Source organism: Halichoerus grypus, chromosome 1, assembly GCF_964656455.1.
Source record: "Halichoerus grypus chromosome 1, mHalGry1.hap1.1, whole genome shotgun sequence".
In the NCBI taxonomy this organism is placed as follows: Eukaryota; Metazoa; Chordata; class Mammalia; order Carnivora; family Phocidae; genus Halichoerus; species Halichoerus grypus.
In genome coordinates, this window is record NC_135712.1 from 138864151 (window position 1) to 138885214 (window position 21064).

The 21064-nt window shown below is 44.8% G+C and overlaps 1 protein-coding gene across 12 annotated transcripts in view; it reads left to right on the forward strand.

Moving 5' to 3' along the window:
* The first annotated feature begins 657 nt into the window (after positions 1-657).
* The window catches only part of LRRC3B (leucine rich repeat containing 3B), a 143921-nt gene continuing 123514 nt past the window's right edge, over positions 658-21064 (forward strand). For 4 of the 12 annotated variants that reach the window (XR_013447941.1, XR_013447939.1, XR_013447940.1 and 1 more), the window contains exon 1: positions 658-1536. The gene's annotated coding sequence lies outside the window, so the exon portion shown is untranslated. The other 8 variants (XM_078072494.1, XM_036109281.2, XM_036109320.2 and 5 more) reach the window with 6 other exon arrangements.

Consider the following 21064-nt stretch of genomic DNA (forward strand, 5'->3'; position numbering starts at 1 on the left):
GAGTACCCATTAGCTACAAAACAAGGCTGGATGTTGCAGCGGATTCCTAAAAAAGGCAGTAATACAGGTGAGTAAAGCAATAGAAATCTATAAAAAAAGTCTATAAGTATGTGAATTCTGCAAGTGATTGGCAAGTATGATAGTGACAGCAAAGAGAAGGGGAGAAGTTAATTCTGCCTAAAGTAAAGGCTTAGGGCTGTAGAAAAGGGCTGTCAAAGAAGGTGGTATTTGTAGAGGCTGGAAGACCGGTTCATCTGGCCCAAATTGCTTGTTTGTTTATTCACTTATTTATTTAGGTGCAGATCTGATGAATAATTTAAATCATGACATATGAACTACTAAAGGCAGTAATTTGCTTTAATCCTAACAAACACGCACACACACACGTACTTTCTTGGGATCTATATACACTATACACACTCCATTTTGGCTGTACATTCAGTCATCCCTGCAATGGGAAGGCAAAGCCAATTCTCCGAACACCTTCTGCTTTGGGAAACTGGACTGGTTGGGGGTGGGGATCAGGGGCCACGACTCATCCCCAAAACTTTGGGCTTCAGGAACTGCAGAGGATCATTCTGATTTTCAATCATAGAGCCTTGGAGGGGGAATATCTCACTTTATTCATCTTACCCAGAACAGCCTAGTACAGTACTTGGCACCCAGTAGGCAATCATTTGTCAAATAGATTTTAAGCATTCGCCGTTTCCCCATTAGAGGACGATCAACCCATCACCACCACGTTATGCTTCTTCTGCCAGTTTTATTCAGCTCTGATCTCAGTAGTTAGAAAAACAGGAGAAAGAATGGGGCCATAGCATCCTGAGAGTGGAGCTATGCACGGGGGGGGGGGGGGGGGGCGACGAATGAAGGCAAGGGAGGCGGAGGGAGCCAATACTCCCACCTCAGCTCCTCTCCTCCAGCAGCAAACGCTCAGCCCCCGCCCTCCCTCTCCATTCCGGACCCTCCACCCGGGTGGCAACAGGGCAGCACCGGCGAGGTGGCGGCAGGGTTCCGACTGTCACGTTCATTCCCCGCTGCTTTTCCAGTCCCCTGCCTCCTCGCCCCTCCTCCCTCCTCCCCAGCCCGGGTTTGGAGGCGATTCCCCTCTAGTGACTGAGACGATCCATCTGGGCGAGCGGCGCTTCGCCTCCCTCGCGTCTTTGTCTCCTCCTCCTGCGAGGCTCCGGGGCCGGGCGCAGGGTCTGCAGCAGCCGCCGCAGAAGCGGTAGCCCAGCGGTGCTCCGCACGGCCGCCCGGGGCCGCGCCCTCGCTCGGCGGAGGCGCCGGAGGACGCCAGCTAGCCACGCACTGCCCGCGTCCCGCGCTCCAGCCGCCGCGCACTACCGCCGCCGCCGCGACCCGGAACGAGCCCTCCCGGCCGGCCCGGTTCGGGGTGGGCAGCCCGGCTAGCAGCCGGGTGGGAAGAGCGGCCGCTGCAGTTCTGGCGGCGCACACCCCCAGGCATACGCATCCAACGCCTCCTCCCTGCGCCACGAGGATGGAGCAGCCACCCCGGCCCGGGACTGGCGCAAGGTAAGGTGCAGCCGCCTGTTGCTTTTTTCGCAAAGCGCGGTGTCGTCCCTCTGCCCGGGTGCCTAGGCCATCCCTTCCATAACAAGTAGAGGGGAACTGTCACCCCAGGTCAGAGCCATGTCCAAACCTCCGGTCCCCTTGGCGCCGAACCTGTTAGAGACCCCCTTCTAGCGAAGGGGAGTCGACCCTCTGTTCGCGTGCAGCCGGCTGCCGTGCAATAGTCTGCAAACTTTTGTGCCCCCCTCCCTGCGCGGTGCTCACCCCGTGCCGTGCAAGTTGCACGTCTAGTTCTCGCGTGCGCCCTTCCCCCAGTCCTCCCCCACTACCACCCCCTGACGTTTGCATCTGCCCATTTCTCTCTCGGTGTTCTTGCTAGTCGACTTTTCACTCCCTGCAGCTCCCGCTAGAGAGGCGAGGGTTTGGGACCCAGCAGTGCTCATCCTGCCTGTGGGGGTTGGATAGGAGCAGAGATAATGAAATAGGAGGGGTGGGACGTGGGGGGGGAGGGGGAAGGCTGCGGCTACCCTTGGGGCTCTGTCTAGCACGGCGGGAGCCGGTCCATCCTTGCGAATGCCACCCCCAACTCGGTAATGAAACCCTTGGAGTGGCTTGCGGCTGTGCGCCGCGGGAACGGCTAGTGCAGATCCGGGTGGGTGAAGTAAGTCGTTTGGGGAGGGAAATGTTGCTGGAGGGGTGGGGGAGGAAACCGAGGGTCGGGGATAGATCTGGTTGAAAGGGTACCAAAGGGCTCTGCTTTTTTAAAGTGGGCGAGGGGCCAGCCCCGAGCGGTCACCTGACGTGGAGGAAAAAGGATTTGAGTCCTGAGGGCTCTGGCCCGGGTGTGTAAATACAGATGGGGGAGGGGCTGGGCACCTGGAGAGGCGCAGAGAGTCAGAATGGAGCCCTGGAATGCCAGAGCCCGAGGGGGACTTGGGAAGGCAGGCTTCTGGGTGCCTGGGATGGGGCGATCTTCCCCTCCAGGAGAAACAAACCTCCCGGGGAGATTCTGAATGCGTTGGCATCTTAGGCGGTGACTGAGTGATCGGATCATGGACCAGGGATGCCTTTCCAGGCTCTAAGAGGTCCGCTCCTTTCTCCGGCACCCACTTATACACCCTTCCACCTCCGCAGCCGAGTCCGTAGACCCACGCCTATCTTTCCTGCCCCGCGCTCGGAGTCAAAGAGGTCTGCACAGCCGCAGGGTGGGAAGGGGATTCCTGGCCCCCAGGGGAGGCGTGTGTGCGGAGTAGGGGGGAGTCCCCAGCGCCTAGCCAGTAGACAGGGGTTCGAACAGGTTGGAAGAGAGAGCAGGGGCGGAGGCTGCAGTGGGAGCCACCTTTCCCCCCCGCCCCTCCGCAAATCGCACCTGGGCGGAGCGAAGGAGTGGGGGAGCCCCACGCTGCTCCTGCAGGCTCCAGAGCGCAGAGCTGGAGGGCGTGCGGGGCAGGCGAGGGGGTGTGGGCATCAGGTAAGGGGAGACTTGGCTTCCAGGCCCGGGGACCCCAGGCACAGGTGGGTCTGTCCACGTTTGGGCCCCTAGGTAGATCTTTCTGGTTGTTCCAGACGCTTTGGTGGATGCGGGAAGGCAAGGTTCTTTCCTCCTTTGCACCCCAGCAATCTGGAATGGAAGACCATCTGCGGGAGGGGACCTAGACTGCTGTTGCAAAGAACGGGCAGTTCCCCAGGCTCCGTTTGTCCAGCTGGGGAACACACTGGGCTACCAAAGGCCTGGAAGCACCTCTTTTAACCCTTCTCTCTCTGAGGAGGTGCACGCCCCTCTCCAAGGAGCACCTTTGGCTGAGAGTCCGATTCCCGGTTCCTACTGGCCGGTAGAAGAATTTGGAGGTTGCGTGGGTTCTGGAGCTGTTTAAAACCCTCTGGCCCTGCCTGCTCAGGCCTCCCACGTGCAGGCTTTTAGGGGCACAGCCGTCTCTGCGGTTGCCCTGCATAAGTCTGCTGCTCTCCTGTAACCAGCGGGGAGAGAGCAGAGCTCCGCGCATTCCTCTTTTCTGGGCCCCACGCTTTGGCCAGACCCTTCCGGAAGAGACGTCGACTCGTCAGGGCTCCGCCGAGGAATCCTGAGGTCGGTCACTCCCATCCTGGGGCACCCCTGGAGCAGCGAGCTCCCAGTCTCCCCGCGGCAAGCTTCAGAGCCCCAAGGAGCGGGAACGGGGATTCCCTCAGCGCAGACTCCCGGTGCAGCTCCTGAGCACAAAGGCCACACCCTCACAGGCCAGGCATCGCGGGGGGATAGAGCGTTGGCTTCTTCCGAAGTACCTGGATACCTGAGGTAGGATCCCAGAATTAAGTCCGTCACCCCGGGTGAGTTAGCTTCCGACACCCCAGGGCCCATTTCTTTCTGGATGCTTATTACCTGGGTTTGTGCTCAGACCACTTCCCTTTGCCTGTAGAAACAGGTTGGAACATGTCCTTCCTGTAACTCTTGAAGGAAGACTTCAAATCCACACCAAAGTGTCCCTCCACCGTTGCTGAGCTATCCTGGGAGACAGGATGATGATAATAATAATAATAATAATAATAATAATAATAATAATCAGCACTAGTATTTACTGAGCTCTTACTCTGTGCCAGGCACTATTCTTGATATTTTGCATCAACTGTTTTAGATTTACTCTTCACAACAACCCTGGATGATAAAGTTATTTTTCCCAGTTTTATGGGTGAGAAAACTAAGCCATGGAGAAATTATTTGCTTGTTGTCATCCAGCCAATAAGTTGTGAAGGTGGTTAGTTCTTGTGGGTGGAGAACACTGGGTGTGCCCCAAGCTCTCAGCCCCATTTGGTACTAAAGACCTTTTGTCCACAAGGAAGTATGGGTGAGGGCTCCAGCCCTTTACTCCAGACCCCAGGGGCATGCTATATAAGTTCCAGTTCTTGCCTATGGCACTGGGGAGACTGATGGTGCGTATTGCCCCTCTCGGAGTCTGTTGGGGTGCATCTTGGCAGGATGAGATCCTGGTACTGGAAGTAAATTTAGGGAATTAGCCGCTGGCAATGGACTTCTTTTCTGGACCTTTTGGTAGACATTCCCTTTTTAAATATGAGGAGAACTGGCAAGGGGGGAATTCAAAGGTGCACAGAGATTTCTATAGTCACAAACTATAGAAATTATTTTTTTTTTTGCAAATGAGTCCCTTTCTACTGATTGAATCACAGAATATTAGAGCTAAAGGGACCTCAGATAGCGCTGCTCCCAATCCAGAGGTAGGGAGGAGATTTGGTGATGTGCTCAAGGCTATTCAGTGTATTCCTAGCATAACTAGTACTAGAAGCACTGTCTTCTGATTCTTGGTCAAAATAAACTATGTTGATGCATGAACAGATTACATCCACTGCTGTTGCTTTTCAGCCTCTTAAAATTAATTAGGAAAAAACTTTTTATTAAGAAAAGTTCACTTTTCTATTTTTCATAAATGCCTCAATCAGCATAACCAGGAAAAGTAATTATCATATAATGGATAAACCATCACAAATGTGGCTCATTTGTAAAAATGTTGCAACCCAATACATATACGCCTTCAGATCAACAGAATCTAACTAACCATGCAAACCTTTAGATGACTCTAAATAAAATTAAATGGATTTTCAATCATTTTAGCAGTCTTTTTGTCAAGTTGAATAGTTCTGTCTGGCCTCACGCCCAAGTATTTGGGAAAATAAGAGAAATCCTCTTGAATACAATGAAATAATTTGGTATTATTTCTTCTGGTTTTCTGACCCTTGGGTCAAGCCTCAGGCTGATGCAAAACAGAAATCTGAGGCAAAACAATATCTTTCTAGTGGATATACTTGGGGGTCAGAAAGGGGAAAAATAGTTCTTTGCCACCTTCTCACCCACTGAGCCCCTATAACAAAGGGACCTTCTCCAGCAGTTTAGGGATTCCATATACCCCTAGGCATTCTTGTAGGACAGAATTCTGGTTTCTAAGAACATCCCCTGTCTTTTCTCTGTAGCTATAGTATCAGGATGTCCTGCCCCTGGAGACAAATCAAGAAAAAGTCAGCTGGAGTAAACAGAGAGGGGGACTGGGAAAAGCCTGTTTCTCAGAATCACATGAGGGGTAAGAATTACAGGCAGACAGATGGTGGAAACTTGGTGCCTTTTATGTCCCCTGGAATAGGATTTCCATCCCTGATGCTGTGGCAAGCCAGGACAGAAGCCCTCAGACAGTGAATCGGGGTGGAGGAGGAAAAGGTGGTCGGGGGTGGGGGGATAGTGCTATCAAGAACCTGGGGTGGGGGGGGTCTATGGAGGCTTGGCTGATAAAGGGCTTTGGGGTGACAGGAATCGCCATGGAGAGTCTGCACTAAGAGATGCTCTTCTTCCCCCTTCCCCGCCTACCCACCACCTCAGTTTGCTATCTGTGTTGGGTTGACTGATCTAAATCCCAGAGTCCCCAGTTATCTCAAGGGAAGCGTTCACTTTCTAGAGAATTTATTAGAAATGAATATTGTCGGGGCGCCTGGGTGGCTCAGTCGTTTAAGCGGCTGCCTTGGGCTCAGGTCGTGATCCCGAGGTCCTGGGATCGAGTCCCACATCAGGCTCCCTGCTTGGCGGGGAGCCTGCTTCTCCCTCTCGCTCTGCCTGCCTCTCTGCCTACTTGTGCTCTCTATCTCTCTGTCAAATAAAGAAAAAAAAAAAAAGAAATGAATATTGTCTTATGTGAGTCAGAAAAAATATGCATAGTTACACTAATCTTAAGGGAGAACCATGAAAAATCAAATTATCCTAGAAGAGTAGCCTTCTGAAGGTGGGATGCTGGTTCAGTTAGATTATAGCAATGTGAGAGGAAAAAAGACGTAACACTGAAATCAGGTATGACAAAATTCAAAAGAAATGGTCTCTGTTTTAGGAAGCACAGGAAGAAGAATCCTTTTTGATCTGGGCAGACATCCTGGTTCCCAACTCATATCTCTTCAGGGATGATAGGAGACTTAGCTGGAGCCTCATCCTGTTTCTGTGATGGGCATGGTAGTCATGCTCTCTGCCTAGCTTACTGTGGCTCCTATGTGGTGGAGTGTTAAAGGGCCCACACAGCACTTCTGCTGGGACAATTCCTTTTGCATGTATTTATCTTAAATCATATAAACTGATTGCAGTTTGTTGGCAGAATAACAATTATGCATTAAACAACATGTTCTGGGGGAAAGGTTATGAAAAAACAAAGCCCTTTTATTTGGAACACAATGAATAAATTTATTGACGCAATACATAGCATGAATCAAAGTTCTCAGTTTGGGTTAGATATTTGAAAATCAAAAAAAAAAAAACATAATCAAGGACCAGAGCATCTGAACTTGACCTACTTTTAATAACAAGAAAAGCCACATAATAAGTTTCTGTGGAGTTTGAAGAAGACATTGGCAGGGGGGAAAAAAAGGATCACTAAGTAGAACCCGAGAAGCTTTACCCTCATGGATTTTTTAAAATAAATATCTAATATCTTAATTTATATTTAAGTTTGAATATTCCATATGATCAATAAATTTAATATTTTATCTGCAGATTGTGACTTCGATGAGCTTTATTCTACAAGTGGTTGGGAACCATGAGGGAAGCTCTTATATCTGACATACTAGTATATAACTATACATGGTTCATAAAAAGCTAGTGAATTAATACACTGCAACATGACCTAGAAATGTCCATTGTATGTGAGAATGAAGTCTGCAATCTTCTTAAGAGCTAACAGGCTTGGAACATATGATTTTCTCAAAAGGGATGAGTTTCTCGTAAGGGCAGTATAATTCATTTAAAATAAACAAATGAACAAATATTAAAAAAGAACCACACTGATAAAAAGATTTTTTTTTCTTCAAGAGGCTCAAAGAAAATATGTAGTTTCAATTTATCCTAAGTTCTCTGAGCTGCTTTTTATGTTAGCAACTGTCCAATATAAGTGTCACTATACTCTCAGAGAGGTTTTTTTTTTTTTTAAAGATTTGTGCCTTTTCTTAGAAATAAAATAGAAACAAAATAAAAAAATAAAATATTGTGAGCCATGCTCAAACACAGATTAATAGTTGACAAAACTAAGGTATGTTTTCAAATGCAGATTAGGTTCTTTGTTTCTCTCTCTCTTTTCTTTATTTCTTTCCTTTTTTTTTCTTTCTTCCTATTTTAGGCCATTGATATAATTTTCAGTCTACATGTGAGTATTCAATACCTTGCAGGGAGAGTTGGCTATTTCAGGACAAATATTTCCCCTGGTGAGGGCAGGGAGGAGGTACAGTGCACTTGTATGTTTGTCCAAAGCTAAAGCACAAAGGTCATGAAGTCACACTGGCTTTTTCTCTAGTCTAACCTCATCACTTCTGATTTAGAAAAGCGATGCTGGTCTAGGCCTGCTTACAGAGGGCTCACCCTGTCAGCAGTGACTAAGCAGTATACTTTCCTTTTGCTACTCTGGGAATTTATGCACTCAGAAGACTCCTGGTCCAGTCTGCTGACCTTCCCTAGGTATCTGATCATCAGGGATTATTAAGCAGGAATGTCTTCCATCCTCCTATAAATTACATTTAAGCTCGGGTTGGCGAAGGTAGGGTACTCTCCTACCATGGAATGTTTTGTTGTACTTTGTTCAGGTGGTCAGTCTGTTTTTTGGTTGCTTCTTAGAAACACGTCCTGTAGACAAAATTCATTCCCTTCCCTAATGCAGGGTATAGTGTAGATTCTTGGTGTCCAAAGCATCTACTGCAAAACCCAAGAAGGAGGGATGACTGATAGCCAGTCAGGTTAGGAGGGCCGAGAGAGAGGTAACCGAGATGCCCCAGAGGGTAGGTGGAGGAGAGAAGGGGTAAGGAAGGCCAAGAGAGAAAACAGACCACCTGAAGGAAGAGAACCCAGCCATTAGTGCAGAAAGACTAAATGAGATTTTGATAGTAAGCCAAACCTGAAGGATAAGATTAAAAGGCCTAGAAATCAGGGGCTAAAGAAAGTGAATGGGAGTGATAAAGAGCTAAAGAAGTGTACAAGGAAAAATAATGTACCCAAATAATTCCTCAAGGTCTAGGTCAACACAAAGGCAGGCAGGCTAGCTGCTCAGCCAGAGGGCATGGTCTCATACGTTCCCCTGTCCCTTGTTAATGTGGCTCCTCAATCACCAGGCCAAGGGCTCTTCATCTCATTGATGCCTTGCGGCCCTTTGGCAGTCTGCCAATCTTAGGGACCCCAGAATGATGTGTTTAAATTCTTAAAATGCAATGCACATGATTATGACACTACACTACACACACACACACACATCCCCCACTGTGACCTGCTGATGTATATGTAACAACAAGATCTATTGGTGGGACGGATGGCTACCATCTCTCCTAAGTAGGAATCAGCAGCAATGCTGATTTGAGATAACTGCAACACCTGTGTTCTGATATGAAAATATCCGATTTATATCAGTGGCAAAATTGCTGGTTCTGCTACTACATGTCAGGTTTGTAGCCTGCGTTCATAATGGAATGAAATACTAAATGGTAGTTCAAAGTTAGTAAACAAAGTTGTCACTTTTTTCCCATTCAAGTTTGTGGATCACTTGAATTCTATTGATAGATGCTCTAGACGTCTGTGACCCCAGGAACCCCAAACCCATATGCTTTAGTATCTTCAACTAACACTGTAGGTGTGCATTGGAACAGGCGTGGGCAAGTTGCAACAGGGTCCTCCTAGCTGCTTTTATCTCTCTGGGATCTCTCTCTCTTTCTCTCTCTCTCTCTCTCTGGACCAATTTTCACTTTTCTGGCCACAGGAACTGGCTTTACCTGCCCTATTCCTAGGGATCAGGTTATAGATATTGGTGGGCATTGGCAAATAAAGAATACCTTTAGCAGAAAGAGAGTCACAGGTCAGGGGCACAAGCAAGCTGTGGGATGCCTTTGTAAGAACTAGAAAATGGGCTTCCTTGGAGCAGCAGTAGAGTCTGGCTCCTGGCTAGATGAATATCGGCCTGTATTTCAGTTCCCAATGGCCGCCTTGGCTCCATGCCCTGTATGTAGCCTTGGCTAGTTTCACCTGAAGTGAGGTTGAATTATCAGACTGCATTTCATATCAGCTGAAAGTTTTAAGTCCCCCCCACCCAACGATTTTTTCCCCCACAAAAAATTGAGCTGCCACAATGGCTTTGAAAGGTGCACTTCCTTTCCCTGCCCACTTCCTGGTTATCAGGAAATGGCCTCAGTGCAGGCAGGTGGATGGAGACCCACGGGAAAATGTCCAGATCTGGAGAATTCTTAAGCTGGATAATAAGGCTGTGAGTGATAGAGAGGGGAATGTGGTCAGAGAGTGTTTTCTAAACAGATCGCTCATATTGTCCCTTGTTGTGAGAAGATGACAGGATGTCCTTGATCTTGGAGATCACCATGTTTCCACTTGTTCTATTTGGTGAAGTAGAACCTGCTCAGTAGAAAAAGCTCTCCTAAGAAAACCTTTGACTTTGCAGGGGGAGGCAACATTTCAGAAAACCTCCTCTTTATATGCAGGTGGAGTATTTGGGAACCAGGCAACCTCATTCTACTTCTAGCTTTGACCTTAACCAGCTTGATATCTTTGGGCTGGTTAAGTCGACTGCCCTCTGCTCTACTTCCCCAGTAAACTGGAGGCTTTCTAGAGCCCCCACCAGCTCTGTGGTCTGTAATGTCAAGGGCGCATCTGGCATTGTTTTATTTATACTCCCTGTGATGGCTTTCCTGTTCAGCTGGTTCAAGCTCACTTTCTTTGCTTAGGCCTCCCAGCCCTGACATGCCACAGAACCAATAGTGATAGGTAGACACTACGCTCTACAGTCCTGAGAGTCTGTTGACCCCGGAGCCCAGGAGCCCAGAATAAGGGGATGGTGGTGGTTGTCAGGGGTAGTGGTAGAAGGAAGTATAGTGGGTGGGTAAAGGGATAGAGTAAAGAAAGGGTAGAATCATTGATAGGTTTCCTTGCAGCCATAATTGTCACTCAGGAAAGTTGTAGGAAAGATGAAGGAGGGGTTCCTGAAGTTTTGAGTGTGTGTCCATCTTCATAACCGTGTGATGTGTCACTTCCTGCTAAAAACTGGCAAATTACTCCTTGTCGCGTCCAGGAAATTACATCCTTAGTATGGCTTAATAGCTCCTTCCTCACCTGGTCCTACCTGTCTCATCCTCGGTCACTTTCCTGGGCACATCCTGTACCCTGGTGTGTTCCAGCTGAGGAGTTCATACTGGGGAGCACCACCAACTGGTCACCCTTCCTCTTTCCAACTCTGCATTCAGTGATATCATGTTGATAGCTCAAAATCTCCATCTGGTAGGATTATTGACACCACAGAAACTCACAGATACTACAAAGCAGGGCTCTTTATTCCCAGAGAATCTGCTGTTAAAATTTATCAGCACACACTGCCCCTGCCCCCACTGACAGCCTTACAGTTCCTGCCACAGAACATGCCATTCCCTCTTCCTGACAGTTCACCTGCCTGGTTCTCCTTCCTTCCCTCTCTCTTTCCTTTCTTCTGTCTCTCCCTTCCATCTTTTCATCCACCCATCTATCCAGAGGTAGCCAGACTCCGTTCTTATTCCCCTTCTGCAACTTAACAGCAAGCTGAGTGACTCCAAGAAAATGTCTCAACCTTTCATAGGCCTCCATTTTCTCTATGTGAAATGTTGTGAGGCTGAAATGAGTTCCTGTGTATAAGGTGCTCAGAACAGTGTCTGGCACATGGTAAGTACTACTTACTTCTTTGTTTTTAGTATCAATCAAAACGTTGTTGATTGCCTGCTATGTGCCCAATACTGAATATGCACATATGAAAACAGGTTTAATAAAATAACACAAGAAAGTATTTAAGAGCCCTGAACAAAGGCCAGTTAGTTCTTCCAGGGATACCAAGAACTGACTTCATGGAGCCAGGGGCCTTTGAATTGAATTCTGAAAGATTGCTCTCATACCCCCACCAAACTGGCAAGACAGACAGATGCATCCCAGGGGAAGGAAGTCACGTGAGCACAGTCACGGAAGTGGGAAGAGCATGACCTGCTAGGGTCTTGTGTAGCTGAGCATGAGCCCATGGAGGGAGAGGGAGTCTTTTTTTTTTTTTTAAGATTTTTTTTTAAGATTTTATTTATTTATTTGACAGAGAGAGAGACAGTGAGAGAGGGAACACAAACAGGGAGAGTGGGAGAGGGAGAAGCAGGCTTCCCGCCGAGCAGGGAGCCCAATGTGGAGCTCGATCCCAGGACCCTGGGATCAAGACCTGAGCCGAAGGTCACTTCCTCAGGCCAGTCTCCTCTTAGCTCTGCTCTTCCTTTGCCTGCATGAGGACAGATCTGAGCTTTGGTTTTTACAAAAAAGTCAGAAATCCAGATTTTTATGGGAAAACTCCTGAAGCTTAATGGTTGAACTAATTCAATTAAAAACAGAACAAAACAAAACACAGAACACATCCGCAGGCTGTATCCAGCCTCCTGCAGAAGAATGGAGTTCTAGTTCCCAAGCTGGTGTGATGGTGAATGGAGTTCTAGTTCCCAAGCTGGTGTGATGGTGAATGGAGTTCTAGTTCCCAAGCTGGTGTGATGGTGAATGGAGTTCTAGTTCCCAAGCTGGTGTGATGGTGAATGGAGTTCTAGTTCCCAAGCTGGTGTGATGATGATAAAATCTGCACTTGGAATTTCTGATTTTGAATAGAATTCTGCTATTAACTGTGTGACCGAAGGTGAGAGTCCCTTTGACTCTTTGAGCCCCAGGTTTCTACCAAATGGCTATCATATTTCTCGACCCACGTAACTTACTGTAAGGATCCTTTTGGACTATGGAGATAAAAGCCCTTGCAAAGAACCAGACATGCGTTAGAATTATTCCCAGGCTCTGTGTACTATGTGCACAGCCCCAAGCGTGAATTAAGTCACCCAAAGATACCTGAATGTCCTTACCTGCCTTTTCAATTTTGACACTAGATGGGGGAAGAGAAATGTAGGAGTGTTTTTACCCCTTCGTTCTGTGAAAAACATGAAGGAGCTTGACATTCCATTTTGGAAGTCTGTATGTCAGAGATCCAGCTGAAAGTTATTGATTGCTTCTGCATGGACTCAGGACCATGGGGAAAGGTGCATTCAACCTCTGTGATATGTGCTGGTGGTTTCTTTGAGGTGGCAGAGAATTGTCTGAAAGAAGTCAGCTGCACGAAGTTTTCGTCAGAGTCAAAGCCTGCACTTGGATTTCTGGAATTTCTCTTCTTTGATCCCTGTCCATTCCAGGCTGGCTTTGATCATATAGGCTTTTAAGGAAATGATCGAATCTTGGAAGAGTCAAATCATTTCTAGTCGAGGGGCCGGGCCGGGTGGATGTTGGCTTTCCCGTAGCAGAGGGGTGAGTATGCAGCTAGCCTACTTCCTCAGGCCTGGTTAAAAGTGCTCTGTAATTGCAGCTTTGTGAAAACCTCAGGCCTAGTATAATACATTGAATCTTCCTGTTATTCTGATTTTGTGTTATTTTTATTTGTTTTACTGTATTGCCTGATTGAACTTGATCATGAGAAGCTTCAAAGAGGCAGGCAGGAAGTAAGGACACCTGATTTTTAAAAGCATATCATTTCTGGATCTTGACCTCACTGCAGAGATCTTATGATTTCTGCTTTAGATGCTGACCTGAGTTTATTTCACTCTCCTCTAAACCCCACACCACCTGGGTCTTCAGGACTGAGGTGTCTGGTGCTGCTGTAGCTCTCATCCTTTGTTGGTGTCTGGGGTCCTCAGCCCTAACCACTGCAGCAGCCAAATCGCACAGGAACCAAAGTCCTACTCTTCTGAGATGGATTGGAAACAGTTAAGTCTATTGAATTCACATTGTAGGTGACATAGCATATTTGACAGTAAAGAGGAATTGAAGTCCTAACCCCTAACGTGACTGTATTTGGGAGGTAATTAGGTTTGGGTGAGGTCATGAGGGTGGACCCCTCATCATGGGATTAGTGCCCTTTATAAGAAGAGATACCAAGAGGTTGCCTCCTCTCTTTCCACCCACATCCACTGAGGAACGGTCTTGTGAGGCTACAGCAAGAACAAGGCCATCTACAACCCAAGGAGAGACCCCTTACAAGACATTGGCCATGCTGTCCCCTTGGCTGTGGTATTTTGTTACCTCAGCCCAAGAAGACTAATACAGGAGGTTACTATAGGTTAGTCTGGGCACCTAGCCACCTTGTGAAACATTTCTTTGAGCAAAGACCTGCCTGTGTTTGTACCACTGTATGTGATGTTCACCACCAGCCAGGCACGTAGTAGGCATTCATTAACAACTTGTCGAATGAACGAACACTAATGAATGGAGTGACAAACATCCAATTTAGAAACAAACATTTGGAAAAAAATTCTTTCGAGTATTGGGGATTTTCTGCAGTCATGGTTTGAGATGAAGGAAAAATAAATTCTTTGAGTATACGGTGTGTGGGGTGTGTGTATGTATGTATATACCAAGCTGTTAACAGCTTGCACGTTTTTACTAGCCCACCCCATGGAGACATAATGATAGTAAAATAAATACAGTCAGCATGCTTTCCTATTTACCCAGCATGCAAGCAAGTGACTATTTCCAAGCATTTGCAATTTCATCAAGGTCTCCTAGAACCATTCTCCATAAAGAGATGCTGAGTTGGGCTGCTGACCTACCAAAACCTAATTGCCTGAAATTTAGTAAAAGAAAAAAGAAAAGTCATTTCTTTATAAGAAAGTCACCAAACTTCTATATTGGAAAGGAATTCTGAGGTCCCTTTGGATTTCAAATCCCTAATGGGCAAGTTGCCATGGAAGGACGTAATTTTCCTGACAAAATGGTGGCTTTAGAGTTTTTTCTCATTCCTCTGAGAAATCCTTCAGACACTGTGAGGTGTTTGCTCCATGGCTTTTGCCATTGGAGAATGGAGAAGCTATTTCCTCAAGATGCTATTCATCTTTATTCATATCTGAGTGCAGATGAGTTCAGAATGTGTGGGTGTGGGATTTGAAGAGTGAAGTACTTAGGTAAAAGTTGATGTGCCAGTTGTGTAATGAAGAAAATGTATTGACAATATTAAATTGTGGGCTGAAGCTGGCTTTTGGTGTTAAAAAAAAAAAAAAGAACAAAATTTCCAAAAGTGACAGCACTGTTTTTATGCCAGGGTGTTTCTAAATGTTGGGACAACAGTGCCGAGAAATATGGGTCTTCAACGTGCGTTGCTTTCTTCTGCCTCGCCTGGTTTTACCCTATAAGCCCCATATCGCTTTCTTTTAAATTGGAAGGTGTTGCAGTGTTTCTAAATATACATTCATATTGTACTTAACTGAGGGAAATAGATTCAGTAATAATAGGCAAGATTTTAATTTACTTTGCATGTTGCAGGTGGAAGAGCCAACTGGTTTCTAGAAAAATTAATGGTAATTTATTGAGTCACTAAGAAGTTACTGTTCACTTCCCAAGCTCCAAAACCTCTAACTCATCATCAACTTCTATGGTGTTAATAGGTGAAATTGTGCATTTACTTCTTTTTAAAAAGTAGTGTTCTTTTCTCTACTTCGCCTTTTTTTGGTGCTGAATAACAGTAGGCGCTAATTCAGAGAAATCTTCTTTCTCCTCAGTGTGGGTGGAGTAGGGGTGATGAACATGACTGTGACCAGTGCCAGGTAACATTTGTGGATTCTACCTGCAGCAGGTGTTTCTGGTAAATACACATGGATGTTCAGGGTCCTGGATTAGTAATGCAATGCCTAGTTCAGGGGATTTTAACCATTTTTCTTGCTATGTAACCTTTTGGAAGTCTGGTAAAACCTATGTACTTTTTCTTATTTTTTTAATGTAAAATTAACATTTTTAGTTTGTTTAAATTAAATCTAAAAATATTTTAAGTGTAAAAATTAAAGTACATAAGATTACAAAGAACTGTAACAACAACAAAAATACCCACAAAACACTGCTTCTCAGGGATTACTGGAATCTCTGTCTCACTGAACTTACAATATTATGCGTGACCTATATCACTGCCAAATCTGTCATCACTATTAAAAAAATATCACTTTAAATAACACACTTCAGTAGTTAGCTTTACCATCCAATGTGTTTGAACTTGCCTGGTCTAGACTTGTAGCCCACATACCTGTCATATTTCAAAAGGCAGTGCTAACTTATGAAGAATTAAACATTCTCATTTAGACTGGCCAGTTTTGCAAAACTATAACAAATAATCTAAATGGTTGACTTCTTTCTGTTTATCCACGAAGAATAAATAAGTATAGATGGGGCAGCCATTAAACAACCCAGATGTCTGGATCACTGAGTGAGAAGATGCACCTTTTCCCTTTTGTGGCTGAATGACTACTAGGTGAGAAGTTGACCGATAATTGTCTCTCTATATTAGGAGGGGTTATGAGCAGGAGGAATGAACTATTATAATTTTAAAGTTGTGATATGCATAAATGATATTTCAGGATTTCTGAACAACTGTGTTGCTATATATAAAAAAAAAGCTGTGATTTTTATTGGTGATATCAGATACTGATGACAGTAGTGTAGTCTGTTGCTTGTCTTTAGAGTTGAAGAAAATGCCAAATTCCAGTTGTTGATCAGTGTGGGGGGAAAGTCAGAAAAGACCTCCCACGGTTGTGGATCCCCTGCACTGTAGTCATGGCCTCTCAATGGGGGACCATGAACCCCAAGTCAAAACCCTTGCCTCAAGGTGTGAGTCAATGCCTGATAACATGGGAAATAACAATGAGAGCAGTTTTCAGACAGATGAAACCCACAGAAGGGGTTAGAAAAGAACGTTACCGTCTAGTAATTTATTTAACATGCTAGAATTCGACCTAAAGAGTGTGGTTGGCTTAGTAACTAGTCTCTTTGAGAGAGATGCTTTCGCCTTTATTCAGTAGAGCATTGGGTCTTCTTTGAGAGCCAATGACATAATGTTGTGAATAGTCTCATCAGTATGAATTCTTAAGCTGTTTAAGGGTGGGTCTGGTGTTTTGAAATAAGCCAAAGTCATTTGAAGTAAGGCTGCTAAAGGTAGACGGTGATCAGGTGTGTAAACACCAGACTGGAACTTGAAAATTTTGAGGCTTCTTTTCAGAAGGGACTCATTAGCTGTCCTGGAGGCTGCTCCATCATTGGGAAGGCAGGTAGGGATGAGATCTGGAAAAGATTGAGTTTCCAAAATGATAGCATCCTTGGAATCCGCCTGCAGTCCCCGGGGTGACTAATTTATAGAGGAACACTCATTTCCCTCTATAAAGTAATGTTCCAAGATGGTTTCATAATATTTAATGACAATATTCAATAGTCACATTCTATACCATCTTAAATGGAACTGCACTCTCCAACAGAAATATAATACTATCTACTTACAGAATTTAAAATTTTCCAGTAGCCACATGAAACATGTTAAAAGAAAAAGGTGAAATTAAGTTTAATAATGTTTTTTACTTAACCCAGTATATCCAAAATTATCATTTTAACATATGATCGAGTTAAAATTTATTGTTTGTTTTTTTTTTATACCGAGTCTATGAAACTAGTGTGTATTTTATACAGCACATTGCACATTGCACACTGAATTTTCATCAGAAACACTTGACCTATGTTCAGATTTCACAAAACTGACAATTGAAAAAGCAGGTTCACATATCCACGTTGTTTCAAATATATTTGAATGTTTTCCAATAAATGGCATTATTGGGTTTTAAATTTACATTAATCACAAATAAAATTAAACATTTAGCTCCTCAATTATGGGAGCCACGTTTCAGATGCTCGGTAGCCACTGCGACTAGTGGTTACTGTATTGGGTGGTGTGGGTCTAGATTATATGGGGAAACAATGGGAGCAAGATCCATAAGCACAGTGTGGACATTTAAACTCTGGAAAACTTGGGAGTTGCTTGTCCTTCCATTTTTTCGTCCTTTCTATGAAAGTTATTTTTGTCTTCTTGTTAATCCAGTATCTTCCCAAAAGCTCCCCATCCATTTAGGATCCATTTATATGACCCTCCAAAGGGCCTTTCCTTATGAGTATTTACCATTTACATCCGGGGGCACCATATGGTCTCTGCTTCATAGATGGGAGGTTCGGGGATGAGTAGAGATGATTGGAAGAAGAAAAGAAGTTAATACCCTGGCTCCAGATTCTTATGACTAAGCACTTAAACCATGGGAGTAAAGTTTCCCGACTCTAAGCCTCATTGGATGCACCTCTGATTCTGATTCTGAAGACTTGGGGTGGGGCTCAGGAAACTGCCTTTTCATCAAGTCTTCCTTGCTCTCCCTACCTCAGGTGATTCAGCCCAGCCTAATCTAGTAACTGCTGCCCTGAGCAGCCCTCCCCTCCGCTGTATTATTTTTGCTAATGGGTCATAAAGTGTGTTCCGAGAACCCCCTTCATCAGAATAGCCTGTGTTTTGTTGAAGTGAGGAGTTCTAGGCCCTGCCCCAAACCAGCAAAGTCAGAATAGCTGCGTCTATGAAGCTGAGAAACTGCATTTTTAATAAGCTCCTTAAGTAATCCTTGTGCCTAGTGATTTTAAAAATCACTGCTTTATGCAGACCCCTCTCCAACTTGGACATATGAAATTCTTTGACCCCACCCTTTCTCATTCACTTTCTTACCCCGTGTCTGATGTTTAGAAATCCACTGTCGCATTTATTCCATTTCCCCTGTGTTCAGGTCATTTAACAAATACACATTTATTCCAGGGACCTGGGATACAAAGATATAGATTGTGAGATTCTGTCTTGGACCTCTGAGAACGTGTGGACATAGGAGGGAGAGAGAGATCTATGGAAAGCTGAGCTCATAAAGAAAGCATTACAGGCAGAGTGCAACATGTATGTGCTGGGAGCAATGAGGTCACAGAGAAAAGAGTCATATTTGCTTGGGCTGTGAGTTGGTGAGAATGGCTTCAAAGGGGCTTTAGAGACCCTGGATGGATTGAAGGAAAGATCAAACTGATATCGCACCTGACAGAGAGAGGAGGGGCAGGAGACCTGGAGAACCTAATATGAATTAGGATAGGAACAGGGAAGCAGGGCTATCATGAATGAGGGATTTATTGTATGGAGGATCCCAAGCAGTTTTTGTTTATGTGGATTATATTATCCTTATTTCCCATATTAGAAATTAAAACTGAGATATTAACAAAATGATTACTAATTCATTAAAATAGCAATAATAAACCCATTACATATTAACATAAAAACACATTTTTATGAAAAATAATTTATTTTCCAGAATGAAAATTCAGTGAGAAGAGTGACATCTTTATACATTTCTGTACATCTCTAACATCTGGCTTAATAGAAGACAGTCTGATTCTCATATCTGCTTCTGGATTCACTCTGTCGTGATATCCCATGTCAGAAAACCTTTGGAAAACTACCCCATATACTTATGATAGAATAAGCGTAGAAAAGGCAAATCACAACTTTAATATTATATATGTAGTGTTATGGAAATAGTCTATATCATATCTACAGTCAAATCATGTCTACAGTATCATGGAAAGAGTCTCGTCTTAATGTAAGGGTCTCAGGGACCCCCAGGAGTCCCTGGACCACACTGTGAGAGTCACTGGTGTAGAGGGTGGCTTGGTGGGCAGGCAAGGGGAGAGACCTTGTAACAGTGTAGGGGAGGAAGATGAGGGCCTGCACCAAGGTGTATCGGTAGGGAAGGAGAAGAGCGAATGGAAGAGACAGACTCTAGGGAGACAGATGCCACAGAACTTAGTAACCAATTGCGTGTTGGGATGAAAGAAAAGTGAGAGTCCCTGAGAGCATCCTGGGCTGATGGATAGCTGGGTATCTACCAGCTGCCCGGACAGGTGTGGGCTGTTCCAACCTGTCCCTGAGCCACCCAGGCCTTCTGCTCCACAAAGCTTTGACCTGAGGTAGAAAGGAGGTGGGAGGTCTAGCCCTAGAATACTTTTCTGGAGGTCTGATGCTCAGTTTTTTGAGTAGGATTGTACATTTGCCAAAATTAGGATGGGTAGAACTACTAGAAGCATTTGAGTGTGAGCTGGCCTAGGCTACATGTTTCACATATGAAGGGACACAGGGAAAGATGATTGTTTGGTGAGTAGCCAAGCTGACAGAGGTGAGGTTCAGAGAATGCCCTTCTCTTGGGGGCTGGGAACATTTGTGATTAAAAGAGCATTTAGGAGGGATTCAGGAAGCCAGAATGTGGTTGTGTGTGTGTGTGTGTGTGTGTTTATATATATGTATATGTATGTGATTATATGTGTGTGTGTACAAATATGGTTTTATATGTGTAATGGTGTATATATGTATGGTTTTATATATTTAAAAAAAAACTATATAGGTTCAGGCCTCAGCATGAGGTATGGAATGAACTGGCCCTGGGGATCTGAAGTTGTAGATGAAGTTCCTGGTTTGCCACCGACTAGCAGTGTGACCTTGGACAACCCACCCAGCATCCCTGGCCTCAGTCTCCTTCTGGCAGACGTAGAGGGGTATGAAACATCAGGAATTCTGTGATCCAATAGGCGTATTTTACAGGCCACAAAGAGTGATCTTCTGGAGGACACAGTGATTCCTTCCATCAGTGTCTGAGTTTGCTTGAGTAGCATTTTCCTGAGCCTGTTTTCCATCTTGCCTATTGAGGGCCTGGGAAATGAATAGAGAAGCAATCAATCTGCTGTCAGGGGACTGGAGAGAGCAGCTGTGCCTCTCGGGCATTGCAGGACTTGTCATTTGTTTGGATGTTGGCCCTGGCTTGCCCCGACAACCTTGGCACCTTCTTGTTTCCTTAGTTCTTGAGAAGGCCTTTTATGCCATCTGTCTACACACACATGCACGACACACACAGCAGTATGACCATACTCCACTCAGTATTTCCCCAAGAAGCCCACTTTGGTATGGGAAATCATTTTAGATGTGCATAAATTTGCTTTGGATATTTTTGTGTACTTTGATAGGTATTAGAAAAATATAGCAAGCATAGCAAAACCGTTTTTATGGATATTATTTCTTAGGATGATAGTTTAAATAAATAGATTGAATTAAAGTAAGGGATTGCATAAAGGCTAACACAAGTCAAACCTGGATATAACAAAATTCTTGAAGGTGGTATGTGAGTGACTGATATGTGGGAAGCACTAACTTGATTGCACTGATGAGGCTTTTAACAGATGGAGGAGACTCTTCTATCAGGTAAGACCTGATACCTATGTCAAAAGTGTTCTTATTCTTCATTGGTTAGGTATTTCAGCCTAAATATTCCTTTTGGGAACCATAAGTATTTCACATCTACTTTATATTGGTCATGTTAGGTACTTAGAACGAGAGACTTTAACCTGGATATAATTAGAGGAAAAAATCAGATGATTTAAAATGAAAGGAAATTCTGTAAAACAGCTGGGCCAGAACACTACAAAAATGTCAGTGTTGTAAAGGGCCAAAAATAAACAAATAAACATGGCTGGGGAACCATTCTAGATTAAAGGAGACTCAAGAAAGATGACAACTAAATATAATGCATGATACTCGATTGGACCCCGGATCAAAAATAAGAAGTT